General features: G+C 47.7%; 1 long non-coding RNA gene across 1 annotated transcript in view; it reads left to right on the top strand.

Moving 5' to 3' along the window:
* Positions 1–22,266, top strand: part of LOC115516040 — a 53,196-nt gene that overhangs the window by 7,274 nt on the left and 23,656 nt on the right. Inside the window, exon 3 of the long non-coding RNA XR_003969466.1 lies at positions 19–249. This is a non-coding gene — a long non-coding RNA (uncharacterized LOC115516040). The remainder of the gene's footprint in view (positions 1–18; positions 250–22,266) is intronic.

Here is a 22,266-nt window from a genome sequence, read left to right as displayed (position 1 = left end):
CCACCTGTCTCTTCTCAGACTCTCAGACTCAGCCCAGTGGCCACAGATGGCAGAAGGCAAAGAAGATCCCTGGGGCTTCTAAACACTTCCCCAGAAACTGGCAGCAGGCAGTAACTCCGGCCAAGTCAGGGGCCAGCTTGACCAGACACTCATCAAAGTGTGAGACGCCCCGCGTGGAGCTGAGGGACCCGGCTCTGTCCAAGAACCATCAAGAACCAAAGGCGCTGGCTCCAAGTCAAGTTGAACAGGGTAAGCAAAACCCTTTCCTTTTCCCCTAGGGTTTCTTTCTTTTCTTTCTTTCTTTCTTTCTTTCTTTCTTTCTTTCTTTCTTTCTTTCTTTCTTTCTTTCTATTTTTTATGTTTATTTATTTTTGAGAGAGAGAGAGACAGACAGACAGACAGGCAGAGCACAAGCTGGGGAGGAGCAGACAGAGAGGAAGACACAGAATCTGAAGCAGTTTCCAGGCTCTGAGGTGTCAGCACAGAGCCCGACATGGGGCTCAAACACACGAACTGCTAGATCATGACCTGAGCTGAAGTCTGACACTTAACCGACTAAACCACCCAGGTTCCCCTTCCATAGGGTTTCTGATAAATGAAGCAAATCTCCCTTCATCTGGGAGTCTTACAAAGACCCTTCCCATGGATTTACTGATGAATTCGTAGCCATGCTGGAGGTAACCTGGTTTTATTAGAAATAGCATGCATTTAACAAGCACCTATACAAACAAGGTTTTATCTTAGGGCAGTGAGTTCCAGGTTCAGATCCTATTTTAGAGGGGTTTTGGCCCATTTAGGAAGACAAATCCTTAAGTATATGCAGGATGGACAAGCTATCTGGGGAGCCTGTGGGGTGGAATAATACAGAAAGGTTGAGAAGGGTCTGGAGATGGACCTGCATATAGATAAAAATTTTGATGAGTTGGGGGGGGGGCGGGGAGAATGATACAGAGAGATGAAATGTGTCTGTCTGGTGCCCAGCAGTGCAGTGGGGGCATAGAACATGATGCTAATAACTGGTTCTAGGGTTCCTTCTGAGAGAGAACTGCCCTTTGTACAGTGTAACTGCCCTTATACTAGTAAGCTGGTTGAAGATGAAAGGTGAGAACCACCAGTTGCCCCAAGTTAGAAGTAGGAGATGAGAACATGCAGTCTACTTCTAGGAATCTACCCCAGAGAGACCCTCTGATGTGGGCACAAGAAGATCTGTTTAAGATATCATTAGAGGGGCGCCTGGCTGGCTCCGTCGGTAGAGCACGAGACTCTTGATCTCAGGGTCATGAGTTCAAGCCCCACATTGGGTGTAGAGGTTACTTAAAAAAATAAAATAAAATAAATCTTTGGGATGCCTGGGTGGCTCAGTCATTTGGTCATCCGACTTCAGCTCAGGTCATGATCTTATGGTTCATGGGTTCGAGCCCCGCCTCACGCTCTGTGCTGACAGCTCGGAGCCTGGAGCCTGCTTCGGATTCTTAGACTACCTCTTTCTCTGCCCCTCCCCCGCTCACGCTCTGTCTCTCTCTCAAAAGTGAATAAACACTAAAAAAAATTTTTTTAATAAAATATAATATTTATTTTATTATTATTTTTCTAATGTTTATTTATTTTTGAGAGACAGAGAGAGACAGAGTATGAGCAGGGGAGGGGGAGAGAGGGAGAGGGACACACAGAATCCAAAGTAGGCTCCAGGCTCTGAGCTGTGAGCACAGAGCCCGACATGGGGCTCAAACCGACAAGCCATGAGATCGTGACCCGAGCTGAAGTTGGACGCCCAACCAACCAAGCCACCCAGGCGCCCCTAAAATACAATCTTTATAAAGAAAAAAGAAAAACTGGAAATGGCTTGAATGTCCATCACTAGAGCACTGGCTAAATAAACCACAGTCAAAAAGAAGGCAGTGGGGCACCTGGGTGGCTTAGCTGGTTAAGCATCTGACTCCTGATTTCTGCTCAGGTCATGATCTTGCAGTTCATGGGTTGGAGCTCTGAGTCAGCCTCTGCACTGATAGTGTGGATCCTGCTTGGGATTTCTCTCTCTGCCCTTCCCCTGCTAGTGCACTCTCTCTCTCTCTCAAAAATAAATAAAAACATTAAAAAAAAAAAAAAAAAGAAGGCAGCAAAGAAAGAAGCATTGTGTGGTTTTGTGTGTTTGATGTGGAAAAAGTTCTAGTAAAAGTGTTAAGTGAAAAGCAAGTTTCAGGATATACAAATATCAGATCATTATGCTGTACACGTGAAAACAAAAAGCAAGTTTCGGGGTAATATGTATAAGATTTTATCTGCATTAAAAAACACCTTAAAAAGTCTACATTTTTATCTGAACATAGACACACAGATATACATAATTTCATAGAGAAAACAAAGCATCTGAAAGATACTCATCAAATTGTTGATGAGTTGCCTGTGTTGTAGTGTAGGAAGTGAAGTTGGGAAGAGGTGAAGGGTTAATGTAGGAGTTGTGAAGATGAAGAGGAAGAGTCACCCCCATGGTTGTTGAGGAAGCCCTAAGAAGCCCTTTGCATTTACTATAGGTGCTTAGAATTCTCCAGAGACAAAAGAATCATAGAGGTGGCAGGACATGTTTTCCCAGCCCAACCATGGACTGCATTGTCCAGGAAGCCTGCCCTCTGGTCTAGCCCCATTGCTGACTCCTGGTGGCCTGGGGCCTGTTTGGCCCTCTTTGGGCCCCAGCATTAGGGTCTCTCTGGGATTCTAAGTTCATTCCAGAGCCTTCTCATGGAGACTGAGCTCCAGCAGGGGCATGGAAAAGCTCCACTTGGCCTTTGGCCTGCTGGGACTTAAACATGGGCCAGGCTGCGACTGGGAATCAGTGTGAGAAAGGAGGTTTCTGAGCATCATGGCCTTCCTCCTCTGACAGATGGACTACCATTTCTTCCCAGAACATTTGGCTTGAGGATACCTGGCCCAGCTTGGTTCCTCAGGAAACAAATGTGGGGATTATTCATTACCTGTTGGGCTCTAAACAGTTAATGAAACCCACTGAGTGAGGGCTCTGGACTGGGAGGCAGAAGTGGAGACTGCTTCAGGCTAGGACTTGGGCTCTGGGCCCACAGGATGTTGGTGTGAGCTGTGCACAGGTGCAGATACAATTCCTACAGTTGGTCTAGGCTAGCTTCAGTTTACAGAGATGTGTTAGATGAAGTCCCTGTCCTGAGGATACCACAGGATGGAGGAGGGGCATTAATTGGATTTGGATGGGGTCAAGTATGTGGATAGAATCTAGCCTCAGCGTGGAACCAGAAGCAGCAAGGGCAGCTGGCCCTGAGATGCCTCACTCCAGTCAAGGCTTCGTTAATGGTGTCCTGGCTTTGACCAACTTCCCACTGCTGGGAAGTGCTCCAGAGTCCAAGGTGGTTGCCTTGGGAGCCTCCTGCAGGCACTAGTGAGCAAGCTGTTCCTCCCTTATGGCTGTGGACAAAGTGACTTGTGAGCCTGGGGTGGCCTTAGCCACTGTAACTGGTGGACATCCAGGACCTGCAGCTCTGGCAGGTGGCAACCTCCTTCAAAATGTACTAGATCTTCAGCCAGGGCCCTGGGGAGAGACTTGGATAGGAATTGGCCCTGGATGCCTGTGCAATGGACATGCTTGGAAACAAGGGAATTCTTGTCAAGCTCATCCCCAGCTAGGCCAGCTCCAGGCAGATTATCCACCTAATACAGTTCCTCTAGGCTCTAGGAAAGTTCTACAGAAGAAGGAAAGCCTGTAGACACTGGCATCTAGCTGGGGCAAGAGAGGCAGATTCCTAAGGGGCAGAAGGGACTTCCCTGAAGACCCTCTGTCATTGGGCATCTAGCTGCTTACTGTTCTGATCCCCAGCTGCCCTTAGAATTCAAGGAAAGGCACACAGCTCTTAAGTGTCTAGTCTGCTGGCTGTCCAGGCTGGGAGGGCATGCCCAAGGAACAGCAGGTACCATTCTTGCTCTGGAAAACCTCACAGCTCAGGTGGGGAGGTGAGATTCCTAGATTGGAAACAAGATGGGTTAGGGCATGAATCAGTGTTCAAGTGTCCACTTTGGCCATGTGTGTGCACATACTCACAAGGTGTGAATGAGCCAGGAAGGATTCACTATGTGGGAGCAGAAGAAAGACTGTGTGCATGTGTGCATTTGTGTGTACCCATGCTCATGTGTACGTGTGTGTTGCGTGTCTGCATGTGTCCAGATACACCTAATGTAGCCTCTCTAGGGTCCCCATCCTCTGTGCTATTTGCCTGGACAACCTAAAAATAATTTCCATTTAACTTTAGGATTTGTTATTCGAGGCATAAGATGCTTGCCCAGCAGATACAGTTTTCTACCTACACTTTATCTGAGATCAAGTTAAAATGGGTCTGCATTATTTATACACAGGATGGCTAGTGAGCAAAAGGCAGACTAGAACAGCCTGGATTTGGCTGGTAAGTCCATACAAAAACGATCCCTACGTGGATAACAAAACTGGACAGTGTGCATAGGTTGGCAGTGATGGCATCAACAGCGATGATGACAATGATGAAAAAGGGCCCAATATGGTTACCAGGGGTATGAACAACCCTGTATCTCACCCACACATGACATAGAATTGGGCACATGGCAAGCAGTCATGAATATTTATTCAATTTATTTGTAGGTGTTTAGAAGGAATGTCCACATATGTGACACATATAAAAATATGGAGCTAGATGACTGATAATTCATCACGTACAGAGGACTATCAAATGATAGATTGAGTTTAAAAATTAGTTTATTGGACCAATGGCTGGGGGATCATACAATTATCAGATTGAATGATGAAAGCCATGGAGGAATGATAGGTTGATAAATAACTTGTTGATACTTCATAAAGGGGTAAGAAGGGAGATAATTTGTGGCCAGGTGACAAAGTTAGTAGATCCATGGTCAAATCCAAATAGGTAGATAGATAGGTGAACAGAAATGTAGCAATGGAGTGAGAGGAAGATAAGAGGATGAGCGAGATACTGCAGTGGGCAGAATAATGCCCTCCCAAAATGTTTATGGTGTGCTTTCCATAACCTGGAATATGTTACCTTACATGGCAAAAAGGACTTTGCAAACATGATTAAATCAAGGGCCTTGAGATGGAGACATTACCCTGTATTACCCAGATGACCTCAGTCTAATCATATGTCCTACCCATGACCTCTCTTTCAGCATGCCCCAGCCTCCTCTGCCTTCTTTTCAGTTCTTGATCATACCAAGCTCACTCCTACCTCAGGGCCTTTGAACTCACTGTTGCCTCTGTCTGCTGCTTTTTGCCTCTCAGATCTCAGCTCAAATGAGTGTTGCCTCCCTGCTTCCAGATTTTTGTCCTGAAGCCTTGAGCACACTCCGTTCCTGGGGACTGGGCTGGTGCAATGGGATGTCCCAGCTCTTAGCCTGCCCTGGCTGGCACTATCCCCAGCCCTGGGTCCCGCCCAAAGCTGCGGGATGAAGCAGTGTGCATGAGTCATCGAGCCACAGACACAGTCCCCTTGTTGGAGGGACCTGAGAAGTTATGTTGTGGCAAACTCTTAGAGCCAATGGCCAGATTGAAAGGGAAGGTTAGGAATTTCCCCAAGTTATTCAGGCTCACACGAGGCTGGGAGGGGGCTGGATGGTAGAAGAGCTGGGAGTGGCCTGTGGGGATGATGCTATAACCTCTCTGTGGACTGCCCTGTTCCCACCCAAGCTAGAACAGGCTGTAGAGGAGATGACATGCCCCAGTCTGAAAGGCACTCATTTCCCCTCAACTATTCCTTCAGTCACCTCTCTGTGACTGAGCACCCACGGTGTACCAGGAACTGTGCTGCCCTACTCCAGGCCAGGCCCTGCCCTGAAGGAACTTACAGTCTAGTCGGGAAGGCAGGCTGGCATGCAGACCTTACCAACTGACTGGACAAGGGCTTGCTGTCAGGGCTCACAGAGAAGCCACCCTCAGCTGCCTGTATGACGGCAGTGACCAGACTAGCTAGAAGGGCATTCCAGGCAGTAGAATCAGCCTGGTGTGTTAGTTTTCTAGAGCTGCCATAACAAAGCAGCACATGCTGAATGGCTTAAAACAATAGAAAATTGTTCTTTCACAACTCTGGAGGCTGGAAGTCCAAAATGAAGGTGTTGACAGGGCCAGGCTCCCTCCCAAGCCTCAAGGGGGAGGATACTTCATTGCCTCTTCTAGCTTCTGGTAGCTCCAGGCATTCCTTGGCTTGTGGCTGCATCCTTCTGATCTCTGCCTTCATCTTTACATGGTCTCTTCCTTCAGTGTCTGTGTGTCTCCACATGTGCCTGTGACTGTGTCCCAATTCCCCTCTTCTTACAAGGACATCAGTCATATTGGCTTTGGGCCCACCCTAATGACTCATCTGAACTGGATTATATCTGCAAATAGCCTATTTCTAAATAAGGACATACTTCCAGGTACTAGGGATTAGGACATTTTTGGTGGGACACAATTCAACCCGTAACAGTCGGTGAAGACTTGCAAGGGCCTGGAGCTCAGGACCAGAGCACTCTGCTGCTTGCTGTTTCATCACAAGCTTTGTACACCTTTCCCCCGGGGGCGGCTCACTGGTCCATACACCTGTTAGCATGTCTCCACCTACAGACTTGCTCCCAGCTCCCCCCATCTCGACAGCTTTTCCATCTCATGCGCCAGACTTGTCTCTGTAGGAAATCTTTCTCTGATTTCTGAGATTCTCAGTCTGTCCTCTTCAGCTTCCTCCCCACCCCATGCCAAGCCTAGCATCAGGAAGCCAGAGGCTTTGAGTCTAGCCCTTCAGCTATTTCCATATTCCCCTCAACACCATCTCTGCCCAGGCTTCTGACCGAGCCTGGGTGTCCCTGTGATGGGGGAGGCAGAGCTCTGACTTCTGCACCAATGGCCCTAGCTGTTGAATTGTCCCCTTTGCTTTGGCCACACTGCATCTGCTAGGAGCTCCCTGAGAGTTCTGAGGTGTCCCCACTTCCAACACTTGGGGCCCTATGAAGGCCACTTGGCCCCTACAGTGAACAGGGCTGTAGCGGAGCACTGCCTAGCTGACTCAATTTGAGGGGCTCACAAAGGGCTCCCTGACCCAAAGATCTCTCTCACCTAACTGCCCAGGCTCAGAAATTCCACCATGGGCAAGTCTGACAGCATCCACCCCTAATGAGGACAAGTATCCCTTCCCGGGGAGGGGGGTGGGCAGAGCAGGGAGACTCTCTGACGGGAGTGGCTGAGGCAGGGACTTGCCTCCGGAACCTGGAAATCTGGTGATATTTCACTCAAGTCCTACAGGAGACTTGCCACCCAGGAGCAGGAGGGGCCAAAGAAGACAGGCTATGATGCAGAGCTTTGTCCAGAGCCTGCAGGCTGTACAGTGGGGGGCAGCTGAGGGCAGCTCCAAGCCCAGCCTGACCCAGGCAGAGATGCATTCAGGCCCTAGGATATGAACTAAGCCCAGCCTCTTCCTTCTCTCCTGCCCATCCTCCTTTGTCCTGAACCTCCCCGCCTGAAGACCCAGCCTCTTCAACATACTCCCAGCCACTGGGCTGTTAGTGGCCTTTGGACTGGGGAAGGATTGGGGCCTCCCTCTTGGGCTCCACACCCCTGCTGGCAATCATCAGGAGCAGGGAGAGGCCCAGAACTGTCACTCCCTGGGCACAGTCCCACAGTGTCCTCAACCGGCCAGTCCTATTCTGCCCTTTCTCCCATGGGGAGGAGCTGGGGGCAGGGCCCAGACCTGGACAGAGGCACTGTGTTGCCAGGGGCCCTTAGTCCCACGTGTGCCCATGGAGCCCACACTGTGTGCAAAGGCCCTGGATGAGGCCGGGCTGCCTGGACTGTTCCTCCTTTCCTGCCAGAGGGACTGAAGGATAGGATGGTGTGGGCTGGGGGGTGGGGGTGGGGGGCCGGGGGGTGTTTTGCTCACTACAAGACCCCAAGTCTTCCAGAAAGGTTTCTTTGGAAGGGTGAGCCAGCCGTGTCTAATAATGAGCTATTTCAGTTTTGACACAATCAAGTCTAGCTTTAGGCTGCCTAAAATAGCCAAGTATAGAAGCCAAAAATCTGCAAGGATGGTTTGGCTCCTAAGGCCTGGGGTCCAGTGCAGGCCCAGGTTGGGGTCAGGAGGGTAGCCTCAACCCCTGCATCCAGATTCCAGGCCTCAATCTCCACCCCAAGGTACCAGTCCAGGCCGAGCCCATACCAGATCCTGAGGCTAATGAATCCTCTCAAATTCCCACTCTTACCTGTCCAGTTAGTACCCACATGGCAAACATTAATAGAGCACTTTTTAGATTAAGAGCTGTGTGGAGAATTTCATGGTGCCCCAGAGAGGGTAAGGAATGGTCAAGGGTATAGCTAAGTCTGGCTTTGAACCTGCTGCTCATGGGAGAGGAGGCATCTCCAGGCCAGACCTGAGCCTATGTTGGGGGGTCCAGTCAGTAGCCTGGGCAGCTGGGCTGGCCTCTTTGCCCAGGATTATCTACCTGCTGGGTTACCAAGGACAGCCAAGTTGGGGAAACAACCCCTGTCAATGGCCTTACTGGCCCCTCTTGGGCTTGCTGAATTCTTTGTTCCCTCTCTCACAGAGAAGGAGGGAAACCAAGCGGTGTGTGTTATGGGCCGCAAGGCTCTGAACCTTGAGCATAGCACCATGCTAGGACGGGGAGCAGCATACAGAGACACTCAGGGGGCACCTTAGGAGCAGAGCCGGCTGCCTTGGCTCAGGAAATAAATGCTCAGCTCCCTCTTAGCAGCAAAATCCTGCTGTGTGTCCTATTTCCTCACCAGGCCCTCAGAGACCATCTGGGGAATCCATGAGAGCATGATCTGCCTCCGCCAGGGGTACAATCCCCAAGGTCATCAGCCACCAGACTTCTGTGTGTTCTCTGGAGGTCTTTGCGCAGCACCGGGAAGAATAGTTTCTCCCTCACCTGACCCTTGACTTCTCTGGGAAGCTCATCCCTCCCTAATGCCCCCTGTGGGCTTCCTGAGTCCCAGAACCTCAAAAGTACAGTCTAACAAAGCTGTTAATGGCCGTTCCACCACTTGGTAGCTATTTGTGAGCAAGATAATCCCTCTGAGCTTCATTTGCCTCACTTATAAAGTAGAAATAATGACAGTCTTTATCTGAAAGGGTCATTGTGAGGATCAAGTAAGATCATCTAGGGGCTGGCACATAGTGACTGTCTAATAAACAAGTGGTATGATTATCATCATTATCTGTGGGTAACCTTCTTTAATCTGCTTCTCTTCCTTTGCTCCTCCCCTTTAGCCCCCTAAATCCTTATTGTCACCTTCCTAGAAGCTTCTCCAGTTTGAAAGGGGTTAGCTGGTCAGGTCCTGCTCCCAGGTGAGTGGGAAACAGGGATGTGTGCCTGAGCATTCTGATTGTAGAGCCTAGAATGAGTTGTCCACTGACCCAGAACGCTCTCGCTTAGGTCACCATCCACATTCTTAATTCAAGGGGATTTCAAGAATCAGCATTTCTGTGGTAGAAGACAAAGCCAAGAAACGGAGAGGGTGAAGGAGTCACTGAAGGCTACACAGCAAGCTTAGGCCAGAGCTGGGCTAGAGCCCCAGGGGACCTGCCATCCAGCTCTCCTCACTGTCTGACTCAACAGCTCTCATTTCTTCAGAAGTCTCACTGGAAACCTTACTCCGGAGCTTTCCTGTTCAGAGAAAGCAGCAAAGTGTAGAGCCAGCCCCCTGGGCCTAGAGCCCTGAACTCCCTGGGCAGACCCACAGGCTGACGGAGACGTTACCGGAGCTGATGATTCAACTTCCTGCCTTTTGAGAGCACCCAGACCACAGAGGTTTTCTTTCTTGGAGGAGGGGGGCATCTCCTTGCCTTGGGCCAGGCAGAGTGGGTCAAGTCTCCACCACAAACCACAGGGACTAGGTGGTGAGTGGGGCAGCCCCTAGGGGGCCATGCTAGAACCCTGGCTGGTGCTTCCTTAAGCCTGTCTCCTCTTTGGGTTAATGATTACCACCTAGGGTGACAAACTATCCTTTTTTTTTTTTTTTTTTTAATCTGCCCTGGTGTTAGCACCAAAAACTCCACATCCTGGGAAACCCCTCAGCCCTGGGCAAACCAGAATGGTTGGTTACTTTATTACTACCTGCATTTCAGGAGGACACAACTTCCCACCTCAGTGACGCTGGGAGCATGGGCCCCAGGACAGCACATTCTAGAACAGAGAATTAGCAAACTATAGTCTGAGGACCTGATCTGGCCCTATGCCTATTTTTGAACAGCCCATGAGCTAAGAATAGTTTTTATGTTTTTTAATGGTTGAAAACAAAATTAAAGAAGAATAATATTTCATGACACGTGGAAGTTACATGAAAGTCAAATTTCCGTGTTCATAAATCAAGGAACACAGCCATGTCCATTCACTTATATATCATCTCTGGTTGCTTTCTTATTACAAAGCAGAGTTGAAGAGCTGTGACATAGACTGTATGGACCCACCGACCACCTCAAAGTCTCAAGTATTTCCTGTTTGACCCTTGACACAGTTTGTTGACCCCTGTTCCAGAGGCAGACAGAAGGTAGGAATGCTTGAGGTGCACCAAGTGTAGGTGTGTGTTGAGGGGGTAGTGATGCTTCTGTGAAGAAACTCAGAGCTAGAGGAGAGAGAGAATAGAGGAGGCTTCATAGCACAGCACTAATCCAGGATTTATTGGATTAGCTGTGAGGTGGGGACAAGGTACCGAGTTTCTCTAAGACTCAGTTTGCCCCTTTGCACTGTGGGGTGCACTGTGAGGTAGGCTCTGCATCTCTCTGACTTCAGTGCCTCGTCCTCTAAGCTGACACAGTCCTCTCCAATGACTCAGGCACTCCAGGACTTCTGTGTGGCCTAGAGCAGAGCAGGTCCTGCTCCCTCTGGGCCCAGCCCACAGCCTATTTGGCTTTAAGCCACAAATAGCCCACAGCCTGTTTGGCTTTAAGGCAGACCCAGATCCTGTTCCCAGGACTGGAAACTCCATCCTAACTAATATTTCAACAAAGCTTAGGAAGCACCTACTTGTGTGAAAGGTACTTTTAGGGCCTCCTAATACTGGAATGGTCCAAGGAGCCTCTCTTTCCCTTTCTTCCAGTCATTTGAGGTGGGGAGCTCTCCTCCCCAAGAGAGGGTGCAATAGAGCAATTGACTCCACGACCCCTCTTCTTAGATGAACACACTAGAAACCTCTCAAGTGCCAGGTCATGTACTATGTGCTATTAAGCTGAGCCAGCAGGCAGTTGACAATCTGGGAGAGTTTGAACAATGTGGACTCGAGTGAAATTGGACCCAATGCCAAGTCTAAAGTGGGCACCAACTTGACCCCTCTACCCCTTCCCTGCCTTAGCCCTACAACAAGATATACTCCCTTTTTCTCTTTCAGAGGGCTGGGAAAGGAATTTATCTGGTTCATAGAAGGCTTGAGGGGGGCTGACCTCAATGTGGACCTTCGTGACTCCCAGCTAAGCACCTACAGTGGTCTGTCTGGTCTTTTCTGGAGACCTTTGTGCCCTCGGAGCACAAAACCACCTTCTTCTTCTTTGCCTCTGTCCCCACAGCTCTGGTGGCTGACCTTAATGCATAGGACATCTGAGAACCCAAAAAACTAAGGATCAGGGGAAGGTACTACAGAAACAGATGCTCAATTTCCAGGCTCTCTGAAATTTCTGCTGGGGTTGATTGGGTCAGAGGGGTTATTTATCTTTTTTAAATAAACATTTTAATTGAAATCTAATATTCTTGGAGAAAAGCGCTCAGCTCATAAGTTCACAGCTCCTGTGAACACACGTCTGTAACTATTACCTATGTGACCAAAAACAGCATTACCAGCCCCCCAAACCTTTAGTGCCCTCTGTAAGTTACTGACCCCAGGGATAACCACTATGGTATCCTCTGTCACCGTAGATTAGTGTTGCCTATTTTTGAAAACTTATATAAATGGAATCATATAGTATGTGCTATTTTTATGTCTGGTTTCTCTTGCTCAGTGAGATTCACCCATGTTATTGACTATGAAATAGTTTGCTCAGTTTCATTGCTATTCTCTGTTTTATGAATATACCACCACTGATTTATTGATATCATTGTTGATGGAAATTTGGGTTGTTTCCAGCAATAGTACATGTCTTTTGGGACATGTATGTACCCTTGCTGAGTATATGTACTCAGAAGTGGAATTGTTGGGATATCAGACATGCCTATGTTTAGCTTTAAAACATACTTACTTGCTGATAGTTTTCAAAGGATTTTTTAAAAGCTCAGGCTAAAACTTCAGATAGATATTTCTATAACTAATTACATTTCTGGGGACCGGTAATGTCCCAACCCATTTCTCAGGCTACAAACACTTGCCAGCCCAATTCCAAAAATGGTTCACAAATGATGCCCATACACCCATGGGATGTACCCTCTGCCTGCTAACAATTGTGCTTCATGGGCTTATGGGGGACACTGGGGCCTGCAGGACACATGCAATACCAGATCCTTGGCCTATAGGTCACAGAGTCCTGTTTAGGCATCCATGGGACCTGTAGTTTCAGGACCCCAAATCAAAACTTGGGGTCTGACAACTAGGAGGCATATTTGAAGCTGGGACAGGGGCACCTGGGTGGCGCAGTCGGTTAAGCGTCCGACTTCAGCCAGGTCACGATCTCGCGGTCTGTGAGTTCGAGCCCCGCGTCAGGCTCTGGGCTGATGGCTCAGAGCCTGGAGCCTGTTTCCGATTCTGTGTCTCTCTCTCTCTCTGCCCCTCCCCCGTTAATGCTCTGTCTCTCTCTGTCACAAAAGTAAATAAAAAACGTTGAAAAAAAAAATTTGAAGCTGGGACCATCTTATGAAACCCACTTTTTTGACCATGGACAAAAGCAGTAAGTCTCCATGTAGGTTCAGGCATTCCAGTGTTGTCACACAGTGCCATAAGTACAGCAGAGGCCCCATGTGCCTGAGCAGGTCTCTCCACTTGTACCAGGGCCAATCTACCTGTGTAACTGACTTAGCAGCTCAGGTCTGCAGCAGCACTGGCAGGCTGTTCCCAGAGCCTGGTACGGAAGGTCCTCATCTGATTCCTTTCTGAGCAGCTTCTAGTTCATGGGACCCTGATTCCTTCCCACTGGCAACTCCTGCAAGGAGAGTTTCTCAGAGGTGGATTATGCCCTCATGTTGCTCTCCCTGGCCCAGATTTTCAATCCTTAGAAGGAACAGAGCTCATTGCATCTCTGCAAGAAACCTCCCTCCATGTCTTACTTGGGAAAGACAGTGGCTTCCTTAAGGCTTGAGCAATGCTTTCCATCACTTTGAAGGACTCATCATTAAGAGCAAACACCATGGTTAGCTTACTAAACATTGTAGGAAATAATGAAGGCAGTACTCACAGCCCCCTTGGGGGAGGCAGGTTGTGAGGAAGTGTGAGAGAGAGCCCTAGAGATATCCTGGAGAAGACCTGGGCCAGTTTGGTTATTACCCTGATGCCAGGAAGAATTTTGTCATGGACCTAGGCTGGGTTTGTTAGCTCTACATGGACAATGGGTGTGCTTGACTAAATATCCTACCAACGACTCCATCAGCCATGTGATCAGGTTGTTTCCAGGCCATACATCCCATACTGGCTTCTGTGGACTTATTGCTGAGATAAGGAGAGGTTGGGGATGGTACTAGAGTCCCCTCATTCAGAGACCTGGGCTCTAGGTCAATCCTGAGTCCCCCAGGCTGTTGCTCCGTTGTGCCCCTGTGTTCCCATCTACAAAATGGGATAATTTTGTCCATTATGAGGGGGCTGTAAAGAACAATACCAGAGAGAAGACCCCCTGGTGATTTCATTGTGGACATTCCACAGGAGTTGGTTCCAGGCTGATGCTGAGGCAGGGTGTATGTGGGAGAACCAATTAGAATTCTTTTAGTTTCAAGTTATATGAAACTCATCCAAATTGGCTGAAGCAAAAGAGAACTACTTGTTTGTTTGGTTGGTTGTTTTACATAATGGAAAAATTCAGGGGCTTCAGGCACACCTTGATCCAGGGGCTCAACTATGTCATCCAGACCAGGGCATTCTTCATTTCTGCTTCCTTAAGGATTGGTCTTTTTCTTAAAGTGTGGTGACAAGACAGCTGCCAGCAGCTCCAAGCTGACACCCTCACATCTCTAAGTCCAGATGAAAGGACAACATCTTTTCCTAGAATACTCAAATACTTAGTATTGGCTCTGATTGGACCTCATGGCTCGGCTTACATCCCATGCTCCGCCTTAAACCAGCCATTGTGCAACCCTGCAAAGGGCCTAATGCACTATGCAACTCTGATTGTCCAGGCCTGATTCACTTGTGACTCTCAAGCCAGGGAATTATTCCACCTGAAGCACATGAGCTGAAAATGATAAGAGGAGTACTTTCTTGGATGAAAATTGGGTTGCTATTCCCAGAAGAGGAGGGACAGTTACTAAGCAGGGAAACGACAACAGTTCTTAACAGGGACGTCCCCTGCCTAGAACAGCAGTCCTCTGGCCCGTGCCTTTTACTCCCTGATTGTGTTGTGCTTTGAGGGCAGGAATCATAACTATCTCCCCTCTGTATCTGCAGAAATATTAATAGAATGAATAATAATCTTGGGTAGGTATGTTGAGCTTGATACCTTTTCAAACCTCTTTTAACATCTACCCTATTATTTGATTCTTTGTTCTTCTTTTTGGCTACCCAGGATCTGAACCCTCTTCCTGTGATGGGGAATTCCCCTCATTCTGAGGCAGAGCCCACTTCCCACTACAGAGGCTAAAAGTACCATGTGCATACTTTTCCCAGCCTCCCCATGGCTGGGTGAAGGCCCATGACTGAGGCTCTGCCATTCAGGCACAAAGGCTCCAGACAGTGACCCAGGAACTAGTGACCCAAAAAAGCAGGGATCACAGAGGGTTCTCCTTGGTGGTTACTGTGGGTGTAGCCGGCCACCCACAGTGGTGGTGGAGATGGTGACAGCACAGAGCCTGGGCAGGATACAGCAGCCCAGCCTATAGGGTCTAGTGCACGATGGTGGTGGCAACAGTGAGAACAATGAAGTCCTGACTGAGCCAGTTTTCGGTATGATTGTCTTTTCACGTCACCTGCAGCGCTGCTTTTCTGCTTTGCCAAGAGATTCTCTGAGCTGCTCAATATTATTTTTCTGCTTAAATCAATTTAGCTTAAGTCAATTAAGTCAATCTGCCTAAGTTAAAGGTCAATTTCTGTTGCTTGTATTTAGAAACTCTGTTACAATCCTGGAGACAAACCCACTGGATAATTCCCCTTTCTCAGATGGATAAAATAAGGCTAAGCAACCGGCCCAAGTTCATTCAATGTGACAGTCTGTGAGTTGAGACCAGAACCCTGGACTAGGTGGGACAGCCCTACAGCTGGCAGGTGGGAACCCAGGCAAGGAAGAACTTTCTCACAAGTAGAGCTGCCTAACCAGATAAAAGCCTCTTGTTACTGGAGGTGTGCAAGCAGATCTCGGGAGACTTAAGGGAGAGACCAAAAAAGGGAAGTCCAGTTCGCTTCTTCCTCATGGATTGCACATGTTATCATCTGTCCAACCTAGAGTGAGTGCTCTTTGTGAACACAAGGGTGTTAAAGGGGAAAACACAGTTCCTGGTGCTACAACTCCAAATGCCCACCCTCTCTTGTGAGTCAGCCTGGCCCTGGCCCAAAACATAACTGCCACTAGTCCTGTGTCCCAGAGCAAAGTCATGGTGTTTACTGGCCTCCGTCACTTTAATGAAAAAGCCCCTACACCAAACAAATACAAGCACAGACATTTGCAACTAATTACGGTAGTGCTGATCAGTCAAATTTCATTGCAAATTGCATGTTGAAATTGATAGTGGGCGAGTCAAGAATAAACTGGTTGTCTGGAAAAGTGACACGGGCACACAGGACTAGATTAATAATTCAATTTAGACTCAGTCAGACACTCTGAAGAAGAGGAAAAAGCAGATTAGCATTGCCCCAAGATTGCTTGTTTACCCAGTACTTCTTGCCAATGTGCCTGGCTTCTAAGGGAAGTTGATCCTCCTTTAGAGTCCTCCCACTTCGGGAGACCACAGGGCGTTGAGTATTCCAGCCTTTAATTCCTGGTTTGCAAAATTGCAGCCCTGAGTGGTTTGGGGAGGGGTAAACTGCCCTTCATCCTAGCTGCTGCTGAGAAGCCTACTCAGGCAGCTTCTTGGGGGACAGACACCTCCTGCTGCAGTGAACCACACTCTTGGTCTCTCATTTGTGGGTACTGGGCTCGGGGAGGTAATCCACCTTGAGAGTCCAGGTGGATTTCCCAGGTCAGGTATGGCTCCAGAGAAGTGAGCCCTGAGAAGGTGGGAAAGAAACCAGAAGGGCCTCACAGAGCTCCCCAGTTGGCTTGGTCCCCATGGGATCCCAGAGAGCTATGAAGTCCAGAGTCCCAGCTTGGATGGAGGCGATAAGATGGATGGGCAGTGTCCTTAGGATCGGGCCTTCTGGGAAGGTCACTGTGTCCTTGCACCTGGAGAGGAAGGTAGGAAGGAGACACAGAGCAGGCAAAATGTACAGGTGTGTGTGTGTGTGGGGGGGGGTTAGGTACCTGTATGCCCATGAGATGCCACCTTGAGTGGCCAACCCTGAACTAGCCAGGAGTGCTTCACACTGAGCTGCTCACCAGCCCAAAATGGATTGAGAATAAAGCAGCCTGCAATGTGCACAGAGCCACTGGCCCTCACTCCAACTGCCCTCACTCCACAGGCCTGTGCAAAGGAAAGTCTTAATCTTCATCCTCTAGATCTGGGTTCAAAACTCAAACATCTAGAGGGAAGTGGGCCAGCTATGGGATGGGGGAGAGCTGGTGAGCTTGAAACTGATTGGCGGGGGGCGGCCGTGATTCAGCTTCAGGAGTCTGCCTAGAGACAATATAAGTTGGAATTCAGAAAAAAGCTTAGGCCGGGGATATAAATTTGCAAGTTGTCAGCAACGGAATGTTATTTAAAGCCAGGACACTGGAGGAGATTATCAAGGGACTGCGCGAAGATAAGAGATTAAAAGAGGTCCAAGGACTGAGCCTTGGAGATGAGGAAGTGCCAGCAAAGGAGACAGAAGATGAGCGACCAGAGAGGTAGGAGGGAAACCATGAGAGGGTGGTGATGATCCAGGTGCCAAGGAGGGAGAGATGAACTCTTACATGCTACTGAGAAGCAAGCAAGGTGAAGCCTGATATTTGAGAACATGGAGAGCCCTTGACAGAGGTAGCTTTGCTGTAGTGGTGGGGGCTAAAGCCTGATGGGAGAAAGGAAGCAGGGAGAGGACTTGAGACAGCAAGAAGAGTCCATTCCTTCTAGGAGTTGGGCCATAAAGAGGAGCAGAGAAATTGGGTGAGAGTTTGAGGGGGATATAAGGCCAAGACATGATTTTTCTTTAAGATGGAAAAATCACAGTATTTTTGTGTACTGATGGGAATAATCCTGGAGAGAGGGGAATTTTGATGATGTAGGTGAGAAAAGGGATAAATGTTGGAGTGAAGTCCTTGAGTAGACAGGTGGAGATAGCATCTGGTGTACAAAAAAGGGGACTGTCCTTAAATAGGAGCATGGACAGTTCACCCATATTAGCAAAATGAAAACCAGAGTTGATGAGCACAGATGCAAGTGGGTGGGGGAAGTAGTGGTGGAGCCCGTGGAACTTCTCTGGTGAGGGCTTCTATTTTCTTAGCAAGCTAGGAACAGGTTGTCAGCTGAGAGTGAGGTGGAAGAGGAGGTGTGAGGCAGTCGGCTGAGAGAGAGGGTGTAAGTGCCCTTGGGGGTGTAGTACGATTTCTGGGCAGCCTATAGGTCTCACTGAGGGAGGCTTGGGTTCATTAATTCAAAGTGAGACTGGTCAGCCCATTGTGGGTTTTTATTTGTCCCAGGCAGTCTGTGGATGCAGGTGTAGGGTAGATAGAGGGCTGAGTTTAACCAAGGCTGTGGTTTTGCCAGATGACCATTCTACAGGGAGGGGAGAGGGAGAGAGTATGGCATCGGACCGTGGAATGTGAGCTGGGTAAGAAGGGAAGGGGGCCTGAGGAGGCAAGGGAACACGAATATTTGCTTGGATCAGTAGGCTCCAAGACGAGCTGTTGGATTGGGGGCACTAGAAGGAGTGAGGTGGAGAGAGAGGTACTGTTTACCGAGAGGGGACACAGATCACCCAGTCAATGAAGGTACTGTACTGACAGATAACCACCAGTTGGAGGTCTGGCTGCTGGAGCAAGAGGCTGAGGTACTACGGAAGCCAAGATTGTGAAGAGGAGGCCAAGGGGCTGAAAGAGCTGGTTCATTTACATGAATGGAGAAACTAAAAACTAAGGCAGGAGTGCCCCTGGAGAGGAAAGATGGGGAACTAGGATGGGCCAGGAGCTAAAATCTTCAAAGAACAAGGGGGAGAGACCAAGGGGGCCTGTCAGTGGCTGTCAAAAGTGGAGGAATGGGTGGTCTTGTCTGATGACATGGCTTCCAGACATGGGTATTTCCAAGGAGGAGGGCAAACTGTGACACTGAGGAGCAAAATGGTCATTCCCGATCCCACCAGGGACACAAGGACCACAGTAGGGGAAAGAGCCACCACTGAGAGGCTAAAGGGGAAGCGGAGTCCTTACAGGAGAGGCAGTTTGCCATTAGAGCAAGAAAGCAAAGATGACATTCTGAAATGAGGTTGAGATGGGGCGCCTGGGTGGCGCAGTCGGTTAAGCGTCCGACTTCGGCCAGGTCACGATCTTGCGGTCTGTGAGTTCGAGCCCCGCGTCAGGCTCTGGGCTGATGGCTCGGAGCCTGGAGCCTGTTTCCGATTCTGTGTCTCCCTCTCTCTCTGCCCCTCACCTGTTCATGCTCTGTTTCTCTCTGTCCCAAAAATAAATAAAAAACGTTGAAAAAAAAAATTGAAATGAGGTTGAGGATATGGAGAAATTCACTGATGCCAGACCATGAGTTTCAGAGACCAGTGAAAGGATGTCTAGACATGGGGTAGGGTAGTCGATGAGGTCAGAAAAGGGTAATGCAGAGGCACATGGGGCTTAGAGTCCTGGAGTGAAGGATACCCTTGGAATTCTGGACTTCATGTGGGACTGGTATGAACAGGGATAAAGGGGCTGTTGAGAGCAGCCCCGAGGAGCCCAAGGCAGAGGGTGGTGGCCAGGCTGGGTTTGTTGGGAGGGGAGAGGAGAGAGCACCTGTCGGGAGCCCTCTTCACTCCTCTGATGGTGGTCTGGAGGTTTGAGGAAGAGCAGTATTCCCAGAGCAGGTAGAGGCCTGCACTCCCTCTTTACTCCCACATAGAAATATTACTCAAAACTCTCTTCATAGAACCGAAAAATAAAACTACAGACACATCAATGAAAGAGAGTTATCCAGAAATAGAGTCTTACATATGGCATAATAAATCTCTATATAATAAAGTTTGCCCTCAAAACAGTAGAGATAAAAAGCATGATTCCCCCTGCCCCCGGGACAAGTCACTATTTGAGAAGAAATAAATCCAGATCTTTACCTTAAATCTTACACTAAATGAATTCAAGTGATCTAAAAAGCTAGTGTAAAAAATGTAATATTAGTATAAAGATAGAAATAGACCCACACATACATGATCAATTGATTTTTAACAAATAGTACCAAGGTTGGGGCGCCTGGGTGCTCAGTCATTTGAGCAACCAACTCTTGCTCAGTTGATGATCTCACAGTTCATGAATTCAAGGCTTGCATCAGGCTCTGTGCTAATGGCACGGAGCCTGCTTGAGATCCTCTCTTTCTCTCTGCCCCTCCCCCCACTTGTGTTCTTTCTCTCTCTCTCCCTCTCAAAGTAAATAAATAAACTTAGGGGGAAAAAAACACAAAAAAACCAAAACAGTACCAAGGCAACTCAATGGGGAGCAAACAATCTTTCCAGCAAATGGTCCTGGGACTATTGGATAGCCATATGTAAAATTCATACCACAAACATATATCATTTATACTATATATAAAAATTATATGATATGGATTAGAGGCCTATATGTATGACCCATATCCAAATTATATATACAAATTTTATTTATTTATTTATTTTTAAAAATTTTTTTTAACCTTTATTTATTTTTGAGACAGAGAGAGACAGAGCATGAATGGGGGAGGGGCAGAGAGAGAGGGAGACACAGAATCGGAAGCAGGCCCCAGGCTCCGAGCCATCAGCCCAGAGCCTGACGTGGGGCTCGAACCCACGGACCGCGAGATCGTGACCTGAGCTGAAGTCGGACGCTTAACCGACTGAGCCACCCAGGCGCCCCTATATATACAAATTTTATACAAAAATTATATACAACACAATTTAAAAACAGGCAAAAGACTTGAATTGAAGAAGACTTTACCAAAGAAGTTATTTAGGTAACAAATAAACAACATGAGATGCTCAACATCTTTTGTCATTAGGAAAATATAAATGAAAACTATGAACCCACTAGAAGGACCAGAATTTAACAAGACCGACCAAATCAAGTACTGGCAAGGATGGGAACTGTGGTTGCCCTGGGACGGATGGAACACAAAAGTGCCATGAGGAAACACGGGGAAATTATGGGTATGTTGTATGAGCAAAGCAGAGTTTAACCTTCATTTGCTCAGCTGATAGACATTTTAGTTGTTGCCGGTTTGGGCTTGTGGCTGACGCAAAGATGTGTCACCCAGATCCTTCCTCAAGGAAGGATTTGCTGTCCAGTTGCAGAGAGTGTGATAAGCAGAAACCTGCAGCTAGTAGTTTATTCAGGGTCTGCCTGAGCTGCAGAGGGCTGCCTTGCCCCTTTTCAGAGCAGCTGGCATCCAGTGACTGAACAAAGCAGGGATATAGAGGCTGGGCCATTTTAATCCAATCTGGGACAATCCAGATGCACAATATTTGCTCCAGAGTTCCCTGCCAACTTGGCTTAGACGTCAATGAATGTGCATCACAGTTGGACTTCTTCTGCTCAATCCTGCTTCCTCTCCCTTCCTTTCATTGATGTTGATTCCTAATGTCCATCATAAATATCTTGTGCTCCAAACTCCATCTCAGCATCTGTTTCCTGGGAACCAGATTTATGACAGGGCTATGACAAACTGAGCTCCTATGACCATTCTTGTCCATGTTTCCTGTCCTATTAACACTCTTTTCTGTAGGATATTTGCCTAGGAATGGAATTGCTGGCTCATAGTGTATGTTATTTTCAGCTTACTTGGATAATGCTGAACTGTTTTCCAAAATGTTTGTACATCTTTATGTAAATTTATATAGATGAATGTTTTTGCTTATTCAATTTGGTAAGTATGTAGTGATATCTTACTGTGATTTTAATTGACATTTGCCTGATGACCAAAAAATTTGAACAGTTTTATGTTACTGGCCTTTGTGTTTCTTTTTTTCAAAGTGCCTATCTTTTGCCCATTTTTCTTTTCCCCAAGTTATTCTGTTTTTTGTATTATTTACTCATTTATTTTAAAACCACTTTATTGGGGCGCCTGGGTGGCGCAGTCGGTTAAGCGTCCGACTTCAGCCAGGTCACGATCTCGCGGTCCGTGAGTTGGAGCCCCGCGTCGGGCTCTGGGCTGATGGCTCAGAGCCTGGAGCTTGTTTCCGATTCTGTGTCTCCCTCTCTCTCTGCCCCTCCCCCGTTCATGCTCTGTCTCTCTCTGTCCCAAAAATAAATAAACGTTGAAAAAAAAATTTTAAAACCACTTTATTAAAGTATGATTGACATACAGAAAGCTATACATATTTAGTGTATATAGCTTGATGAGTTTGGAATGCACATTCTTCTACTGGGTTGTCTTCTGTTATTATTTCTCATGAGTCCTGTATATATTCTGGATAAAAGCCTCTGATAGTTTAAAAAAAAATTTTTTTAATGTTTTATTTATTTTTGAAAGAGAGAAAAAGAGCATGAGCAGGAGAAAGGCAGAGAGAGGGAGACACAGAATCGGAGGCAGGCTCCAGGCCTCGAGCTGTCAGCACAGAGCCTGATGTGGGACTTGAACTCACAAACCATGAGATCATGACCCGAGCCGAAGTTGGACACTTAACCAACTGAGCCACCCAGGCACCCCATAGCCTTTGATAGTTTTATCTGTTATTATTATCTTCTGCTACTCTGTAGATTGCCTTTTCACTCTCTTAATGTTGTCTTTTGATGAATATAAATTCTTCATTTTATCCGTCTTTCCTTTGTAATATTGCTTTTTGTGTTTTGTTTAAGACCACTTCCCTACCCAAGATTATGAAGATATTCTTCTACATTGTTATTTTTCTACATTATTATTATT

The sequence above is a fragment of the Lynx canadensis genome, chromosome A1 (assembly GCF_007474595.2).
Source record: "Lynx canadensis isolate LIC74 chromosome A1, mLynCan4.pri.v2, whole genome shotgun sequence".
NCBI lineage: Eukaryota > Metazoa > Chordata > Mammalia > Carnivora > Felidae > Lynx > Lynx canadensis.
Note: the sequence above shows the minus strand (reverse complement) of the source record. Positions and strands in the feature narration are given on the sequence as shown.